Source organism: Nomascus leucogenys, chromosome 8 (assembly GCF_006542625.1).
Source record: "Nomascus leucogenys isolate Asia chromosome 8, Asia_NLE_v1, whole genome shotgun sequence".
Classification (NCBI taxonomy): Eukaryota; Metazoa; Chordata; class Mammalia; order Primates; family Hylobatidae; genus Nomascus; species Nomascus leucogenys.
This window is the reverse complement of record NC_044388.1, coordinates 113,905,464-113,913,036: the sequence shown is the minus strand read 5'-3', so window position 1 is coordinate 113,913,036 and position 7,573 is coordinate 113,905,464. Positions and strand designations below refer to the sequence as shown.

The following is a 7,573-nucleotide window of genomic DNA, read 5'->3' as shown; positions in this document are numbered from 1 at the left end:
GAAGGGGCCCTCACTGCTTCTTGTCCTTTGCCCAAAGTGAGGAGTCAGAGGGGAAAAACCAGAGACCACTCACTGGAGCCCTCCCTCTCCCTCTCCTCCCACCCAGCGGGCATGAACTGCAAGCCCAGCAGGGAGGGGAGGGGCTGATGCAACCCCCAAGTTGCTCACTGGTTCCTGGGCTGTGGGGGCCCACCAGGGCCACAGAGGGGGACTTGCAGAGCCCACTCCACAGCTGTGGTGCCAGCATGCGATCTGTGGGGACCAGGGGACCAGGCAGAGCAGGAGCCCAGAGGCAGTGAGAGCCCCAAGGGCAGCGCACACACCACAGACCCTTCCCCACGGCCACAGGACAGACACCTTCGCAGAAGGAGGAGGTGAGGCACATGGTGCATGCAGACAGCTGCAAACCAGAGGGGACAGAGATAAGTCACGAGAAATTTACATTTTTCCATCAACAGTGGAACTGGAGACATAAGAACAAAAAGAAATCAGTAATGGAGAATAAAAGCTAGTTTTCCCCCACTTGAGACACAGCGTATAAATTGAAATACACTGAATATACAAAAAAGGCTCCAAGCACTGACAAGGCTCCCATACTGGCCGCCAACCCTCATGAAAGCCAACATCTCGGGCAGGCCAGAGCTCTGGGCACCCCCTGCCCCCGACGCCCTGCCGTGGTCTCTGCACACACCTGGAAGTTCCCATTGTGCACACCGTAGAGGGGCTGGAAGAACACCGCTGGAGACGGCACGTTCTAGTAGAAGGTTCTCTTCACCCTGAGGTCAGGAGAGGCCAGTCAGAGGCCTATGGGGACCCAGGTGGCCTGAGGTCACTGCAGAGGCTGAGCTTCCTTCCATCAGCAGGAGACCTACCCAGCTCATCCCTGCCACTGCCTCTCTCCCATCTCATCACATCCCAACCCACTCTCAGGGCAGGACCCAACTGGGCCTCCTTGCCTAACGGCTGCATAGAACTGACTTATACTGATGTGCGCGTCCTTTACGGCGTGAGCTGCGATGGCGGGTTCAGAACGGGGAGTTATCAGCTAGATCCTCAGCCCACAGAGGGAGCCGCACCTCCAGGAACTCTGTCTTTGTCATCAGCACATCTGTGGCTCCCACCCCACCCAGTGTCTCCCTGAGCACCTGACTTGCTGCCAAGGATCCCCTGACCCTCTCATAAGGATGTCACCTGGGGCTCCAACCCAACAGGAGCAAATAGACCTCGCCAACCTCCCCACAAGGCTGTGCCCCATTTCCCACCTCAGGGGTCACCACTCAGATCTCATCCAGCCACACGTCCCCTCTATTTCTCCTCCTAAGACCCTACAATCCCCTCCACCTTGCTCTATGTCCACTTCTTTCACTGGCTCATGCCAAATCATCTCCCTGTGGGTACCCCACTGGCCCCCACTGGCCCCCAGCAGGTCCCCCATGTCCCCTTTTCCCAGCAATCCATTCCTCAAAACATAAACTAGGTCGTGTTACACAGTTTCACACTTTGCTTTGCTCCAAGGAGAAGCCAAGCACCCTCCCGCTTAGCCCCACACCCTCTTTCTCACATCCACGGCCTGACATGGCCCCTGCACCCCCTCTTGTAACCTGACATGTGGTGCATGAGGCGTGACAGTTTATTTAAGGAGGGCCCTTGTCCATCTTGTTCTCTAAGGCATCTGCCAGGGTGAGAACAGGGTCCTGAGCACACCAGATGCCCCGACTGTCCTTTCATAGAACATGTGAACAAATGAACAAAACAAGCTCCTCCAGAGGCAGGAGACTAGGACCCCGGGCTCTTGATCTCGGTGACTCCGGGTCTGGTCGGGACCAAGCTGCCCTTATCTTCAGCCTCTGCCTCAGATCCCCCTTCCCTTCTCTCCCCTGGCAACTTGACAACTCTCTACTGGCCCAGAGTGGAGACTTGAAAAGCCCACCCCATCCAGGACCAGGCAGTGGAGAGGGGAGGGGAGGAACCAGACAAGGGTGGCCCTTGACGGCCCACCGACTACACACTCACACATGCACACAGTGACACATCTGCACACACAAACACATGTACACCATTACCCACTCACACATACACACACAAACACACAGCTACCTACCTGGGTGACAGCTTGAACAGGAGGTAGGTCAGGCCAGTCAGCAGAAGAAAGATGGACACAGCAACAAAGGTGCTGCCTGGCCGCCCCCAGGGTGGGATCAGAGGGCCTGTGGGCAGGAAGGGCCCAGGGCTGTGAGCAGCCTCAGTGCCAGGAGGCTCCCCCAAAACCCACCTGGCAAAAGTGCACCCTTTAGTGCCCTGGGCCAAAGTGGAAGGTTTGTGATGGGCTGTGGAGGTTTGTGTCACCTGCTGAAGGACCTTGTGTGAGCCATGCTCCTGGGCCTCACTCTTCCCATCTGCCACACAGTGGGTCATAAGGTCCATGGGCCATCTCAGCACTGCAATGCGCAAGGGTCAGTCTAGCCCTCATTAAGGACACTGAGGTCATGTCCAGCCTCCAGGCAGGAGCACCAGCCCTAGTGTGCAGCCCTGCCACCCTCACTGCTAACAGGAGCCACTGACTACGGGTTCCCAGGAAGCCCCAGAGTTGGCAGGTGTTTGTGTCCTCCCTACAGACCTCGGACCTTCAGAGGAAGGGGGTCAACTGGGGCATGGCTGCCTCAGGGAGGGGCTTCCAGGAGGCTGAAAGGGTGTGGGGGTGAGGTGATCAGGGGAGAGGATGCCCAGCCCAGACTCTGGAAGTGCAACAGCCACAGCAGCGCCCACCTTGTCTCTGGGGAGCCTGGAAGCACACAGGCTGGCTCCACTTGCTCCACTGGCCTGTGTAACGCTCTTCCTGTGTCACGTCATCCTCCAGTGTGGCCATCTGGACACGCGGCCTGGCCTCAAGGATAAAGCCAGGGTCCAGCTCAAAGGCTTCCAGTATGAGCCAGGTCACCCCAACAATGTGATCCCTGTGCTGGGCCCGCTGTGGGGGTGGGGACAGTTGGCAGGTGCTGAAGGTGGGGCTGGGTCCCTCAGCCCTTGAGAATACACACATGCACACGCTCACATAACACACACACGAACCCACCTGTGTTCACACAGGCACACTCACCACGTTCACGTGCACACACAGAGAGAAGGCACACTCACACTCACACACAGATACAGCTGCATTTGCCCACAAATACACGTATGCACACACAAACATGTCTACAAGCACACTTTCACACTCATCACGCTTGCGTGCACACTCATATACACAAGTGTGTGCACAGAAGCACACTCACATTCACACTCATACACAGGCGTGCCCATGTGCATACTCACACAAACACAAGGCACAGACACACTCCTATGTACACTTACAACAAACACAAACATGGGCACACTTGTATGTGACACACAGACACATGCACACTTACACTTATGTGCACACACTCAGAGACACAAGCACACTCTACTCACATACACACACATGAAGCACACACGTGCATGTCAGCATGTATGTGCACACACACACCTGGCTCCAGTTCCTCCCCTCCTCATCACTCCAAGTTGACCTCGCCTTATTTGGAGTGGGGAATCTGCCCTGGACTGCTGCTCCCAGGAAAGAGGCCCCAGGAGAGAAGCCAGCCAAAGTGTTACCTCCCAGGCTTCTTCCTGCCTCTTGAAGGCCAGCTCATAGCTGAGAAGTGTGGTCATTGAATCCAAGGCAGGATGGAGTCTCCAGGTCAGGATGCAGTGGCCAGAGCCGACCTGCTCTGCAAGTCAGAGAGTGGGTCCAGCCTCACTGGAACAGAGAGAATCCATGTAAGGCTGAAGCCCCATGGGTCTGGGTGTGTCAGTCAGCACACCCAAGACTGGGGATCTGAAAGATTCCCAAGGGGCATGGTCAAGACCCTCTCAGACCAGACACCTCACTGGGAGACTGGTCCAGAAAAGCCCCAGGTGGGACAGGACAGCAGTGACTTCCTCTGGCCCCTGCAGTAACCACGTGGACCCTCCCTTCCCAGGGGCCAAGGCTGTCCCCAGCCCTGGATCTCACTTGGCAGGGATTGAGAACACTCACTGGGCCACAGGGGTCACAGGCTGCAGGGCCTTTCTCCCAGCCCCCAGGCAGCCAGGATGTTCTTGCCAAGGGGCCCTGCCCCAGGCCTATAGCTGCTGTTCACCGTGTCTCCAGGGCAGGTACTACAGGTCCACCAGGCTGACCTGATCCCTCCCGGACACGCAGTGGTAGAAAGTGATGATGAAATTGTCAGATGGCACGAGCACTGCCTTGGGCGGCAGCACTACAGTGCACTCACTGCCCTGCCAGATGCACTTCTGTGTGCCACCAGGAGCCTGGTTGCTGAAAAGGGCATGTGTCAGCACCACGGGGCCGCTACACTATCCTGGTGCAGCTGCTGCAATCCTCACCCTCATCCCTGTCCAGGTAGGCATGGCCCTCCACCCTCACCTGATGAAGGGGAGCCAACGGCTGAAGCCCTGGCCCAGCTCTGGGGCAGACCAGTGGCAATCAATCCTGAGAATGTTGTTGGCCCAGCTCTGGGGCAGACCAGTGGCAATCAATCCTGAGAATGTTGTTGGTAAGGCAGGTGAAGGTTCCAGCCCTTGGCCCTGGAGACAGTGACGGTTGGGAGCCCACAGTGAGTGCTTCAGAAGAGAGCTGAGTTGGGGGGTTGGGGGGATCCGACAGCTGACATCCTAGCAGGGCAGTCACCAGTGAATGATCCCAGAATCTGTCCAGGGAAGCACTGGGAGGCCTGGGAAGTGATGGGCTCTGACCCACATGGGCAAGTCAGAACCAGGGAGGTGTCAAGAGGGTGAAGGAAGGGTCGATCCAGGGACCGGAGGTAGGGAGGTAAAGGAAGGGAGACTAGAGACAGAGGTCAAGGCTGACCCCTAGAGGACATGCCCCAGCACAGTTTGGGCCAAACCTTTCCCTAGGGGCTCGGCATCGGACAACCCAGTCCCCCAAACATACCCTAGTTCTCCACCCACCTCATACAGACACGAGTGCCCAGCCCTCACCTTGTCCTTCCCCCCGAGACAGAGACTCCCGAGCAGACACAGGTGCAGACACAGGTGCAGACACAGGTGCAGGCCAGGAGCCAGGTGCCCATGTCTCGCCTCAGGGCCTCACTCTCCAAGGTCCAGCCTGCAAGGGGCTGGGCTGAGGGCCCTGTGCGAGCCGTCTCTCTCTGGAGGGGTGCTCCCCATGAATTGCTCCCCAGCAGAGTGCTCAGTGGGTCTCCATCTGCACTCACATGGTGTCTTGTGAAAGACGCTGGACACCACTGCCCAGGGTTTACTGATAAGGAACTGAAGCTCAGAAAGGCCGCCTGACCCTGCCAAAGACTCATGATTGCAGGCTGTAAGATGCACCCTCCAACTTAGACCCTGGACTCTGACTCAGCTAGATCTCCACGTCTGCCAAGAAGGCTCCTCTCTGGGACAGGCATCCTCTGCCAGCCCATCCCCTGTCCCTGGGCCCAGGCCCCATCCTGCAGGGGGAGTCGGGATTGGGGGAACCAGTCACTACCAACAACCACCACAGGTGCATTTTCTACTTTAATTCTTACAACAGCTCTGTAAGGGAGAAGCACTGTCTCCATTCACAGGCAAGGAGCTGAGTCCCAAGAAGGGAAGGAGGAGAAATCACTTGCCCGGGGTCACACAGACAACCTCTATGCATTTATTTATTTATTTATTTATTTATTTATTTATTTATTTATTTTTGAGACAGAGTCTCCCTCCGTCACCCAGGCTGGAGTGCAGTGACATGATCTCGGCTCACTGCAACCTCCAAATCCTGGGTTCGAGTGATTCTCCTGCCTCAGTCTCCCAAGTAGCTGGGATTACAGGTGCCTGCTGCCACACCCAGCTAATTTTTTTTGTATTTTTAGTAGAGGCAGTTTCACCATGTTGGCCAGGCTGGTCTCGAACTCCTGACCTCAAGTGATCCACCCGCCTCGGCCTTCCAAAGTGCTGGGATTACAGGCATGAGCCAACGTGCCTGGCCTCTATGCATTCTTTCTCCCTTTTGTGTTCTTACATAAAGACCCATCCCAGGATCTGCCCCAGGAAGGTGGACAAGGGTGGCAGCAGGGTATCCATGCAACAGATGGCACTTCCTGAATTCTATCTGTTGCACCCCTGTTTGAAGGAACCTCCAAAGGAGAGCACCACCAGAAGGACGAAGACCCCCCCCCCTTCTGGAGTGTGAGGCCTGGGTCCCAGGATCTCTGGGGGAGCCAGAGGTTGGCTGGAGATAAGGCGCTGGGTGTCAGGAAGTTCTTGGGTGTGAGAAGGCTACTGATGCCCCATCACCCCATTTGGAGCTCCAGATGATACACCCACAGCCCATAGGCAGGAAGCAGGGCCAGCCTGGTTACAAAAGGCTGATTAGTGATAAGGAGAAGAAAAAAAACCAGACACACGCAGGCCACAGGGTGCACACTCTTAAGGAACCCGCACACCCTCAATGGGCAGCAGGCACTACTCTAACCCCACTCTGCCCCACTCCCGGCAGCGTATCCAGGTACCCATAGGACAGTCCCCTGTTAAGACTGATGATCAGGAATCCTCACCCTTTCTAGAATGGAGCGTGCAGCCTGGAACCACCAGCCGCAGCATGAAACACCATGGCAAGTTCTCTGCAGCAGTGTCTGTCCCTTCTTGCAGCAGGTACTGGAAAGGTAGGAATGGGGAAGACAGTCAGCCTACTCTTGGGATATGTGAGGGCAGGGTTGGAGTGACCACCAGGACCTAGGGAAGCACAGGCACAACAGCCACAGCTGAGAGCTGGCCCAGGCCCCAGAATGGACAACCGCTGCCCCAGCAGTGGAGAAACACCCACATCTGTGTAGAATCAGGCCAGGCCAGCCACAAGCTAACCCAGGAGCAGATGGCTTGAGAGCAGGGAGTCGGTGGCTCCAAGCTCAGCAGGCCTCATTTCTAGACAGGAGAAGGGATGGTAGGGCAGGACCCACATGTGACACCTGAGAGCTGCAAAGGAGGAGGCCAGGACACCCCCTAGGGAGCACTGGAGAGTTGGGTACAGCAACAAGGCAATATGGCCATCTGAGGGGAAGGTCTCTGCTTTTCCTCTGCACTGAAAACTCACGCTATACCTGGTAAGCTGAGCAGGGCAGGGTTACCACCTTCCTACAGATGGAGAAACTGAGGCTCAGAGACCTGGGACCTGCCCAATATCTGGCTCCTGACACCTGTGTTCTTAGCACATTCCCACCAGCTTCTACACAAGCCTGTGAACTTCCTGAGGGCAGCGCCTGCAAGGCACCCTCAGCACATGCCCCAGCAGAAGGCACCACAGTGCTTTATAAATGGGGTGGAGCTACAGGCAGACCTGCCTTCCCCCATCCTTGACCACAGGGCCAGGCAGCCAGGGCAGGTGCACACCCCCCCCACCCACAGGCTCCCTGCTCCTGGATGTCACCAGGGAGGCCTCACCACAGCTCAGACAACACCCAGTCACAGGACGGTTGTGAGAGCAGGAGGGGAAACCAGTGTCTGCCACCTGGGACAGAGCTGCCCCTGACATCCCTAGACCTGCTGGGGAGCC

General features: G+C 56.8%; 1 pseudogene; it reads right to left on the bottom strand.

The window, feature by feature from the left end:
• Positions 1 to 524: 524 nt before the first annotated feature.
• On the bottom strand, positions 525 to 5,111 carry LOC100585126 (annotated as a pseudogene).
• Positions 5,112 to 7,573: the final 2,462 nt, after the last annotated feature.